General features: G+C 37.1%; 1 protein-coding gene across 4 annotated transcripts in view; it reads left to right on the top strand.

Annotated features, from left to right (window-relative positions):
- Positions 1-5,321: 5,321 nt before the first annotated feature.
- Positions 5,322-12,015, top strand: part of A1cf (APOBEC1 complementation factor) — a 98,669-nt gene continuing 91,975 nt past the window's right edge. For 2 of the 4 annotated variants that reach the window (XM_023723207.1, XM_004623943.2), the window contains exon 1: positions 5,322-5,416. The gene's annotated coding sequence lies outside the window, so the exon portion shown is untranslated. The remainder of the gene's footprint in view (positions 5,417-12,015) is intronic. The other 2 variants (XM_023723212.1, XM_023723222.1) reach the window with 2 other exon arrangements.

Below are 12,015 nucleotides of genomic sequence, written 5' to 3'. Positions count from 1 at the left end.
CTGAGTTTGTGCCTTCTCTATTGCTGAGAGTAGCATATGGGTTGCCATTGGGCACGGTCATCTGTTCTTCATTGTAGGGCTTTCATGAGGTTATTCCCCAAGCACCTTCCATTATTATCACTCAAGGGAGAAAATGTGGTTAAGGCACGTAGAATATCCTAGTTACACTAGTACAAATTGATTAACTTTGTTAACTAATGGTTGTGTATTTTATTTTTTGTTACATAAATATAGAAAACTCTATATTTATATAGTAAAATTAATCCTAAATCAGGAATTTATTTGTAAACTGGTTCCCCTGAGTTCTGTCTGAGCTTTCCCCTTAAATACCTGGAGACTTCCAGGCAGACTAGGTCATATAAGTTACCTCCTGCCACCTCCGTGCAGCAAGGATTCTTCCAGTAGGTCTGGGTCTCAATCTAGACCCCCACTGGGCCTAGCAGAACACCTCCGCTTTTTGTGTCCAGCCACAGGCCTCACCACTTCCTTCTGAGTCCGTGTAGCTGAATTTGGCCATTGGTTCTGGCTGTCTCTACTATTCTGCTCTCCGCCCATTCTTTATGTTTTAAAAACCCTTTTACTCTCATAATACTTTGCTTAAATACAAACATATTATTCAGCTGTACAAAAATAGTTTTATTTTGTATCCCTATTCTGTAAGCTTTTAACTATTTAATTTTTTAAAACACTTTTTAAGGCTTTTCATTGAAAACTACGACAGGGCCAGGGAGATAGTTCAGCAGTTTAAAGCACTTGCTTAGGCAGGTTAGGCAACCGCAGGGACCCTAGTTTGATTCACAGGGCCACTTGTGATGCCAGCCCTTTCCCCAGGGCAGGATGAGCTAGCCACAAAAAAAATGAAAGAAAATGAAAACTAAGACACAAAATATACTCTTTGGCTTCACCTTAGGCAGGGTCAAGATCATCAGCATCAGTCCTCCACCTCCATAGCTTGACCCCCTGGAAGGTTTCCAGGAATATTAGAGTTAGAATATGACATCCCCCAAGGACCATGTGATGGGTGAAGCCTTTGTCCCAGCACAGGGTATATTAGGAGCTGGCAGAAACTAGAAATGTGGCCTCATGGGAGGAAGTCACATAGCTGGGACATGCTCTTCAGGGAGATGCTGGAGCCTTGACCTCTTACTCTCATGTTTTGGTTCCCAGCCTCTGTCAGTGAATAGTCCTTGACTGCTATACATTCCTATAGGATGTACCCTGCTCTCACAGGATCAAAGCAGCGGTGCAAAGTAGCCATGGACCAAAACCACTAAAACAATGAACTCAAACCTTTTCCCTTATTAAGTTGATTATATCAGGTATTTTGTCACAGTGACGGGAAACTAAGCCAAGAGGCACTACCACATCTAGAGCTTCCATCTCTTATGAGAATGATGCCTTTACCTCCTCAAATACCCATCTAAGGCTGTTCCACAGCTGACTTTTTTTAATATGTAGGAGTACACTTCAAAATAATGAAAGCATGGTGAATGTCATACACAAGTGACAGTCAGGTATTATCAATTATTACATAGTATACATAATTGGATGTGTTATGCCTTTATAGAGGTTAAATTTTGGGTTTGTTTATGCCAGCATTGCCTCAAATACATGATGTGTTACAATACAATATCATCATGGGTGTGACGTCACTTAGGCAGCACCACCTCCACTTAATCCTACAGGCCCACCACACACATGGTCTGCAGATCTCCAAAACATGGATCTCCACACACATGGTCTCCAGATCTCAGTGTATCCCTACTATTTGAACAGAGTATTCTCTTTTTGTCAATATGTAGTAAAATGAAATTTATTTATGCAAATAAATGAGTAATGGGATGATTATTTAAAGGAAGATTATGTGACAATACAATTTACAAGAGAAATAGGATATCAGTAAAAAGTAATTTGGAGAACATTCATTAAGCACAGGAGGAAGGGAACAAATATTGAAAAGCAGGAGAGTTTGAATATAAAGGGCAGGCCCATTATTGCACCCACTTGCTGCCATTGTTTACAGTCCAGGATGATATAACTTCTCAAGTTTTCTTTTAATCCTATAATTCTGCGACATTAAAATGACATTCAAATGTTCCAGGAAAAAACCAAAGTAACTGAGTGTGTGTATGTGTACATAGGCTATGTGTGTGCTTAACCAACTCAACACTAGGTGGCCCTAGTCACAAAACCAATGAATTTTCAAAGGCCTAAAACCCAGAACTATCACATTCTGAGAGCAGATGGATTCTAAGTCACTAAATCCAAATCCATTATCTTCCAAAATCATGTGTACATTAATAATAGCATAAGACATTTATGTTTAAAATGCTATGACTCTCCAAAAGAGCAGACATAAATCCTAGAAGCCTTTATTTCATAGATAAAAACACGTTGCTTTGACATAGTCTTAAAGGATGTGGATGCAATTTGCTCAGATATTATCTCACTTTATATTCCCAAAGAAGTCTATTATATTGATATTACTTTCACATGTACCAGCTGATAATTGTCTTAAATATTACAGTGTTGAGATTGGATTTACAAGGTCCTGACTCCTTAGTCAGTGTCATTTCTGTACAGTAATCAGTAAAAGGCATTAGGCTTCCACTGTATAGTGCATCTGACATGGCACTTCCATTCTTTAGAATACTTCCTGTAATGAATTAAATGTCCTCCCATAACTATCAAAGATTCAGAAACTGAATGTAAATTCTCAGAGACTAGACAGAAAGACAACATCATGCATGGCAATTTACTCATCACTGTACACCTGGAATAGACACAAATGGGTTACGTGTCTGTCCTTCACACCCTCCAGTGACTTCCCGTTGTCCCAAGACAACAATGGAAAGCTGAAGTACCTTTGTGCATGGTCCTTCAGGAGCTACCACCTAATCCAGTCACTCTCCCTCTAGCTTGTTCTCTTACTGCTCACAACTAGTTTTCTATTCCTTACTTGAACCTGTGAAGCTCATTTCAACTCAGGGTACCCATATATGCTCTTCCTACCAACTAGAATGGCATACACACATCCTTGAACTCTCGGTGCATATATCTCATGTTCTGGAAATACTTCCTCAGCTACCACTTAGTGTATCAAACACAGGTTAGGTCTTGTGTTTTCTGCTATGTTTAGTATCCTGTACTTCTCCTTCATAATATTATTATGACTATCATGAGGTCACCATTGGGGTATGTGCACCCTTAATCTGGTCTATTAACTGCTAAATCCCTAAACACCAGCATAGTATTTTACCAACTTGCAAAATTGTTACCAATGCCAAAAATAAATTTCATATCATAACTAGTACACACAGGTATGCATGTCCTTGAAGAAGAGCTTCATAAACAATGTTTATCCTCTCAAGGTTTAAGTCTCTTGATATTTCATCTTCTATTTTGAGTATGTCAGATAGAAGCTCCTTTACTGAGCCTCTAGCCTAATAGTCCCAACTTTAATTATAAACAATTATCCATGAACGTCTCATGTTACAAAAACTTGTAGCTGAGAGTAGATGTCTGGTAGTTGTTTGTAGAATAAACCAGCAGAAAATTAATATTTACCAAGCATTATTTAAACTTGGTTTATTTTTACAAAGTAAGAGCGAGCCTTGCCCTGCTAATTATAGTGGAGTTCCAGCTTCTCTGTTCCAAGGTCGCAAATTTTCTTCCTGTGCAATCTTCAGAAGGAGAGAGGCTGACCCATTATTTTACCTTTATTTCTAGCCAATATATTTGTAGCACTACAACAAACTGGTTTAGAAAATAAAAAGCAATTCCTTAATAATGTTACAAAATTCATGACTGCTCCTGGCTCTTATGAGTAATAGATCAGTTATGGTGAGGAGGCCGGGCTGGCCCCTGAGTTTGTATGGCCAGCCTCCAGGACCATGACAAGGAAGCGCCTGTTGTTGAAGCCACTCAGTCTATGGTAGTTTTGTTGTTCAATGAAGTAATGCATTTATTCTCCCATGATTGAGTTAATGAAAAACAAAAATAATTTTGGGTCATCTAAATCAGTCCAGGGTACAACCAGAACCAATTTGAGTTGGACTTCTGATATGGCTATGTCTTAATACAGGGACTGGAGTCTGGAAATCTGGGTTCAGACACTAATTCTTCTATTCTACTTGCAATGTGAACTTCAACAAGCTTTCTAGTTTGTTTCATGCTTCTTTCCTCATCTGTAAAACTACGACAATATAGCACTTACAAAGTGGGATTATTTTGAGGATTGTATGAAACATGCACATAAAATGCTTAAAACAGTGACCGAGATGTAGTAAGTGATCTATAGATATTACTCAACCCCATTGTCCTACATTTCCCCCATAAAAATAAGCATTTGAAGCTATTATGGGAACCTTTCATATCAATTAAGATAGGTGTTGCCGGCTACTCTTTGAAGACTCCAGCTCCTGCAGAATCCCTTTAGTTTTGTGTTTTCATGTCTGAAACATGAATCTCTCATGTCAGGGACCACCAGCATAGCTGTTCTAGCCCAGACATTGTGTCTGCATTCCAACTCAGCCACAAGGAAAAAGCATGTTTTTTTAAGCTACAGGAAATGTTTCTCCATCTCTTCATTCTTCTTTGTGAGCTTTTTCCCTGTCCAGGATCACCTCCACGGACAGAAGTTGTTGCTAGAGAATTAAGACTATAATTTCATCTTTGAGCATACCATCTCTATTCTTCACACACTGTTACCATTGAGATTTCAATGGTAATTTCAATTACTAATTGCTCTGGCTTTCCTATAAGCCCAGTACACAGTTGATTGCTGTGCTTTTAAAGAGCTGGTTCTCTGTTAAAATCTGAATGAGTAGCTTGAATGCGCTTTCCCTAACCCCAGCTGACCTTAATCTACCCACTTGGTTATGTAAATGCTTTGTGTGTTTTGTTTGTAAGCCAGCATTTATCTTCATACCGAACACTCCACACTTGTGGTAATACAATTATAGAAAAAGTGTGAAGTAAAAAGATATTCTCCTCAATTATTAGCCATAATATCACTTTGGTATAACAAAAAACAAAGAGAATTAACATAAACAGGAGATTAGTTACCCAAATAGTAATATTATATTTTATAAATATATCAATCAATAAAATAACTTCCAAAAAAGTATTCGCCCCAATGGTTCATAATGCAACATGCCATTCAATTCTATAGACCAAAAAGAAAGATAATTTTGTGAATTCTGTTTGGGTTGTAGGGACCATTATCTGGTCAAAGGGCTGTATGGACAGAAGAGACAGGGTGAGTTAAAGTTTAACTCCCAGCAATTGCAAACCAAACCTGAAGCCACTGAACCTTTGGAGTTTGATATGATGATTAGAACATAACCACAGTGACACGTTGAATTCGCCATAATCAAGGAACCTTTTCCGGGTGGGGATCTCAGAAATCACTCAGGTATGGTCCGTGTGTTTTGGTTTTTCTATTTTAAGTCGGTAGAACTGTACAATGTGGTATTTGTGACAATGCATGAAAACAGGTTTCTCTTCCAGGACTGAGTCGAATCCAGGGAACTTCCTAGCTTGTTTTTATGTCAAGAGAACAGCAGAACATATCGGAATAATCATAAATCTTAAAATGAAATGAATATTACATATTTCTCTTTGCCTTAATACATTTCTAAGACTTAACAAAAAAAGGTAGATTCAGCCCTGTCAGTTCAAGAATAGGAGCTAAAGTTCTGAGAAGTTTATTTAGCTCTAATCAGACAGCAAAGAGAGTTGTGGTTTGCTTCCAGATCCTAGAATCCTGAAAACAGAAACGCAATTAACATCTCAGACAGATTTTGAGTTCTCTGTATGGATCAGAATTTCCATCATACCTAAAACTTCATGTTCTTTAATTATGCCTTCTCCTATCACCATTAAAAAAACATGGTGATTGCTTACTATTTCCTCTGCCATTGTCCTGCTAACTGAAAGAATGAGCTATGCTATTTTTTTATAATTCTTGCAAAAATAAATAACAAAACTGCCTTTGAGTATATTAAACCTCAACCTTGGAAAAGCTAATAGTTAGATCATTTCCACAGTCTGGGCCACTGTGCTACCGTGGGTATATTTTTCACATTATCATTCTGTTCACCCCAAAAAGATGATTTACAACTAGCCTATGATGATTCTGAAGAAAGGATACATCTGGGCATTTAAAAGGAGTATGACATTCCTATCAGAAATCTCCCCAGGCTCTCTGATTGAGATACTTTGGTGGTAAGATTATGACAGTTCCAAGAAGAAAATTTCATGATAACGAAGTTTCTCCACTACAGGAGTGTGTACATTTGCCCTGTCTATCTCCAAGATGAAGAATGTAAAATTATTTAGGCACTGTAGAGGATTAATGTTTGACAGAACATGTACTGATGTAAATTAATTCCAGCTGTAATTCACGAGCTTCAAAAAAAAAAAAATGATGTCTGATAGCGAATGATCTTTATAATGTGCTGGGAGCATGTAATCAGAGGATGATTCCAAAAGAAAAATCTCGCTTTCTGGAGCATTGAGACTCTCTCACTAAATACAAAGAAATAGACAAATAACTGAAAGGGTTCACCCCTTAAAAGTAAAGAGTATATTTTCTGAAATAACATTGATACTACCCATTTTAGACAATTTTTACATTTTACTGGCCTGATTTATTATATATCAGGTGTAAAGGCAGAAAATATATTTGGCAAGAAAGGAAACTATTAAGAACAAATATAAAAAGACATAATTGATATAAAAATTAAATAGTTGTTTCAAACTGGGCTTATAATAAGCGGTCTTCTGATAATTTAAACATTGTCCACACTATATTTAGTGAGCACTAATAAATGTGGCACCAAAAGTGACCATAGTCAAGTAAGTGGAACTAAGTGGTATTGCACAATTTTTGTTAGTGTCTGACACATTACACGTGTAAATGGTATGTTTTTCCCTAGCATCATCACGTAACTCCCCCTGCCTCATGCCTACTTGCTTCCTTTTGTCCTATAAGAGTCTCCATTCTTCTTTAACGCCATCTTTTTCTTTTTTTAAAAAAAAAGAAAATATTTCACCTATAAAGGAAAGCTTGTGATACTTGTCTGTAAGTCTGAATTATTTCACTTGACATAATGATCGCTGACTCCATTCATCTTCCTACAAAAGATCTAGCTTTTTCTTCTTCATGGATGAGTAGCTCTTCACTGTGTGTACATACTGTATTTTCTTTATCCATTCATCTGTTGATGGGCATCTGGTCTGGTTCCAAATCCCACACATTGGGAATTGTGCCCTAATAACCACGGACACATAGGAATTCCTCTAGTATTCTGATCTTAACTCCTTCAGGTATATACCAAAGAGTGGTATAGCCGGGTCATTTGGCAGTTCTATTTGAAGATTTTTGCAGAATCTCTTTACTATTCTCCACAGAGATCGTGCTAATTTACATTTCCACCAGAAGTGTTTAAGAGCTCCTTTTTTACCTCATTCTCAGCAGCCTTTCTTGCTTGCTTTTCTTTCTTTTTCTTTTTTCTTTTCTTTCCTTTCTTTCTTTCTTTCTTTCTTTCTTTCTTTCTTTCTTTCTTTCTTTCTTTCTTTCTTTCTTTCATTCTTTCTTTTTTCTTATTTCCTTCCTTTCTTCCTTCTTTCTTTTTGTTCCTCAATGACAGCCATTCCGACTAGGGTGAGACAGAATTTCAACATAGCTTTGAGGGGCACAAGTTTCTCCACTTACCCATGTATGGACAGAGCTATTTGTGTGTGTGTGTGTGTGTGTGTGTGTGTGTGTGTGTCAAGTTTTCTAGTTCTTTATATATACTAGACATGTATTAATCCTGTGTCAGCAGAGTATCTCTTAAAGATTTTCTTCTGTTTTATAGGTAGTCCTTTCTCTCTGTTGGTTGTTTCCTTAGCTATGCAAAAACTTAATTTGAGATAGTCCCATTTGTTGATTTTTATACTATTTCCTGGGCTACTGTGCTTCCTGTTTAGGAAGTCTTTGCTTGTGCTGTGATTCTTTTTAATTTTTTTAAGGTTTGTTTTTTTGTTTTGTTTCGTTGTAACGGGTCTCACTAAGCACCTCGGACTTGTAGTGATCATTCTGATTTCTGCCTCCCTGGTGCAGGGATTTCAGGTGTGCGCCACTATGCTCAGACTCCATCACCAGCTCAGCACGCCTGGGGGTGGGACCGGCATGACATGTGGTGCCAGAAATCGAATCCTGGCCCCTGTGCTTACCTAAACAAGCACTTAGTCCACTGAGTTATACTGCCAGCTCTTGTGCTGTGATTCTAAGTATTTCCTTTATGCTTCATTTTAGAAGTTTCAAAACTTCAGGCCTTTATCCTGGGATTTGGTCCACTTAGCGCACAATTTTGTACAAGATGAGAGATAAAGGTCTTTCTACCTGTCGACACTCAGTTTTCTTGGCACTATTTGTTAAAGAGGCTGTCTTTTCTCCAATGTATGTTTTGGGCCCCTTGGTCAAAAATTAGATGGCTGTAGTTGCATGGACTTTGTTTTGGGGTCTTCCTTCTGGTCTATGTGTCCATGTTTGTGCTATGTTGCTTTATTATAGGTTTTTGGCTTTGTAATACAATTTGAAATTCAATATCATGATAACTGCAGTATTGCTCTTTTTGTTTAGGATTACTTTGGCCATTTTGACCTTTTGTGTTTCCATATGAATTTTAGGGGTCTTTCCTAGTTTTATGAAGCATATCAATGAAATTTTGGTGGAAATTACATGAAGTCAATAAACTGTTTCAGTCCAATGATCTCTTTCGCAATATTAAATCTGTCAGTCTATGAATATGAGAGGCCTTCCTATCTTTCAGTGTCTTCTTCAATTTCTCTTTGCTGTGTTGTGTGATTTTCTCTTTCAAAGAGAAAATCACACAACACAGAGGTCTTTCACCTATGTAGCTAAATTGATTCCTGGGTATTTTTAAGCTGTTGTGAATGCAGCTGTTTTCCTGATTTTCTTCTCCACTAGTTCATTACTATTGTACAGAAGATCAATGAATTTTTATCCTGGTATAGACAATTTAAGTCAGGCCCTCTAACTCTATGTTTGTTTGAGTGATAACATATATCAAGTACTATATTGTGAAGGACACTTCTAGGTACTCTCTATGTACATTTATTCTTAGAAAAAGAATACATATGAAGCAAATACTGAGGTTCAGACAAGTTACCAAACAGACTCAGTGTCATGCAGGTAGCAAGCAGCAGAACCTGGTTTCCTAGCTAGGTGGTCTGATTCCAGAACACAAGCATATAACCATCATAATGCAGGGACTGATTATGTGTGACTGTGTTCACTCAGTGTGAATGCAGAGCAAGAACAGTAAGCGATGTTTTCTTTCTTATGCTTGCTTTACAGTAGAATATGTTCTTCCAGGAATAGCTGTTCATGTCTCTCAGAATTGGCATTCCTCACAACATAGATTTTAAAATAATACATAACTGTGATAGCCCATGTCCAGCATGCTTTGCAACCAGAGTCACTCAAACATCATCACTTTGGAAAGTATCAGGTTCACATACATTTGGGCCCACACCCTCGTCATACCCATCTGACAGGACAGGGTTTGTCTTAGATGCTTTTAGGATTAATTCCAGAAAGAATGTTGGATTTCTCTGCAGACAGAACTAGGTTGGCATGCCTTTTCCAAAACGTTCTGGTTTTATGAATTTGTACATGTTATTTGATTTCCCTGAATTTCAAATTCCTCAGGTGTGAAACAGGCACTAAATCTACCCCAAGGAATTTTTAAAGATTAAATAAAATGATAAAGCCAAGCCATTAAGCAAAGCACCCAGTGCTTAGAAATTGGGTAAAATCCTTCCTTTCTTTCTTTGTAACAGTCTCTTAAAAACTCCAGAAAAATCTCTTAAGACCTTCCAAATGCAGCCATTAGCTCCTGTTTGTCAAAATAATACCTTTAAACAGAAAATGCATAAATGAAGTTTTGATTAATCACAAAGTCTATTCTATTTTTTATAGAGAGACAACCTAAAATTCTTTCTTAATATTAAAATACCCATAATATACTTTATTTGGGGTAATTTTGCTCAGTACTCCTAGTCAAAAGTGCAACACCCTTTCACCTAAAACCCACTGGCCACTCTGATATAGTATACATTCATTTCATTACATAGTCAATGTTAAAAATCTGTTTCAGTAATTGCGTCTTACAATATTGCCATCCCGTAGAAAGCTGGGCAGCACTTTGAGTACTGTTGCACAATGGCTTTCGTTGCTTGATGTGTCTCTAAATGACTCAATAAGTTCAAACAAGACAGTATTGATCCACAGAGAATAAACACCATTTTATCTTATTCATGAAAACAGTAACCAGGCTCTTCTAAAGTGCAGTGCTAACAGTCCAGGACAAGCAACTGGGAAAGGAGCCCCACTCTCGCAGTGACAGTCTATATTACATATCTAAATCCCATCTGCTCTTTGGCTTGAAATCGCAAATGCAGCCACTTATTATTAACAAATATTTACTGCCAATTGAATTGGGAAAGCAAGTTTATGACTTTGCATCATCAAACGTAATACAAATAGGTTACTTACCAGCTTTAAACATTTTTTAGAAGTTTTAATTTAATAAATGCAAGTTTTATATTATATACATTTTGGTTGCTATAAATCAAAAATCAAAATTTAAGCCAGGCATGCTGGGGAAGTCCTGTAATCCCAGATATCTCGAAATCTGAGGTGGAAGGATTGCAAATTTGGGTCAGGCAGGACAGCTTGGTGACTTAGCAAAATTTGTCTCAAAAGTACAAAGGGCTAGGGGCATAGCTAAGCATGAAGGCCCTGGGTTCAATCCCCAGTACCTCCCTAAAATACATTGTGTGTGTGTGTGTGTGTGTGTGTGTGTGTGTGTGTGTATTTGGAAACCACTGAGGTTTGTTTCTAGAACTTTCATGGGTACCAAAATCATCACATGCTCAAGCATCTTATATAAAATGATGCACTATTTACATATAACCTTCTCACACCCTCTTGTATGCTTGAAATCATCTCTAGCCTATTTCTAATATCAAATAGTTGTTTGTAAAGGATTATTTTTGAAGGATTTTTTTAAAGGAATATTATGCAAGAAAAAATCTTCTGCATGTCCAGCACAGATGCATTTTTTTTTCAAATATTTCAAATCAGCAACAGAGTTAATGTAAGAGTGGGGAAACCACAGATTTGGAGAACTATATTTCCTTTCATAAAAATGGTTATCTTCACTAAAATATGCTGGTACCCTGGGTGCTCAGATTTATTTTTAATAAAGATGTATAGGTGGAATTGTACATATTAACAACCATATGCAAAACATTTTCCAGGGAGTTCTTTTATTCCAGTGGGATTGGATCCCTGATAACAGTAAGAGAGAAACACTAAGAAGCAGATAAGAGCTTCCTCTGGTTTGCACAATTATATACAGTCCTCTGCTCTAGTAAACAGTATGAGTACAGTGAATCAGCACGTGACAGTTGGGCCAGACAGAATGTCTAAGAGAGCAAATAGGTTTGTAATTCTATAAAACTACACTTTCAATTATGAAATAATGTCTTCTTTGCTCCAGCAGTTAGAAAATACTCCTTGTTTTGGAGTGCCCAGTTCATTTAAGGGACACTACATTTAAATACCAGCATTAAAGGCCCTACTCCTCTAGTCTCATAGAATATTCTAGTCTATAAAAATATTTCACACAAAAGAAATTATGTGGATTTTTCCTGGGGATATAGCTCAATAGCACAGGTGCCTGCCTGTCATGCTCAAGTACTGAGTTCAATTCCTGGTGCACGCCCCCGCAAAAAGGAAACTATATGGATTTTTTTTTCTCCTTGAATTTTTTTATTGGTAGATTTTATACATACATAGCGATAACATTCATCATAGGGGAATAGTACCTTGCTTCAAACAATAGTTTCAAGCATTTTTAAAAAAGATTTAAAATTTCTGAATTTAGTTCAACTTATAATACCACATTTCCAAGAAAAATGAACCTTTTGCAAAGA

Source organism: Octodon degus, unplaced genomic scaffold, assembly GCF_000260255.1.
Source record: "Octodon degus isolate 3935 unplaced genomic scaffold, OctDeg1.0 scaffold00005, whole genome shotgun sequence".
Taxonomy (NCBI): domain Eukaryota; kingdom Metazoa; phylum Chordata; class Mammalia; order Rodentia; family Octodontidae; genus Octodon; species Octodon degus.
Note: the sequence above shows the minus strand (reverse complement) of the source record. Positions and strands in the feature narration are given on the sequence as shown.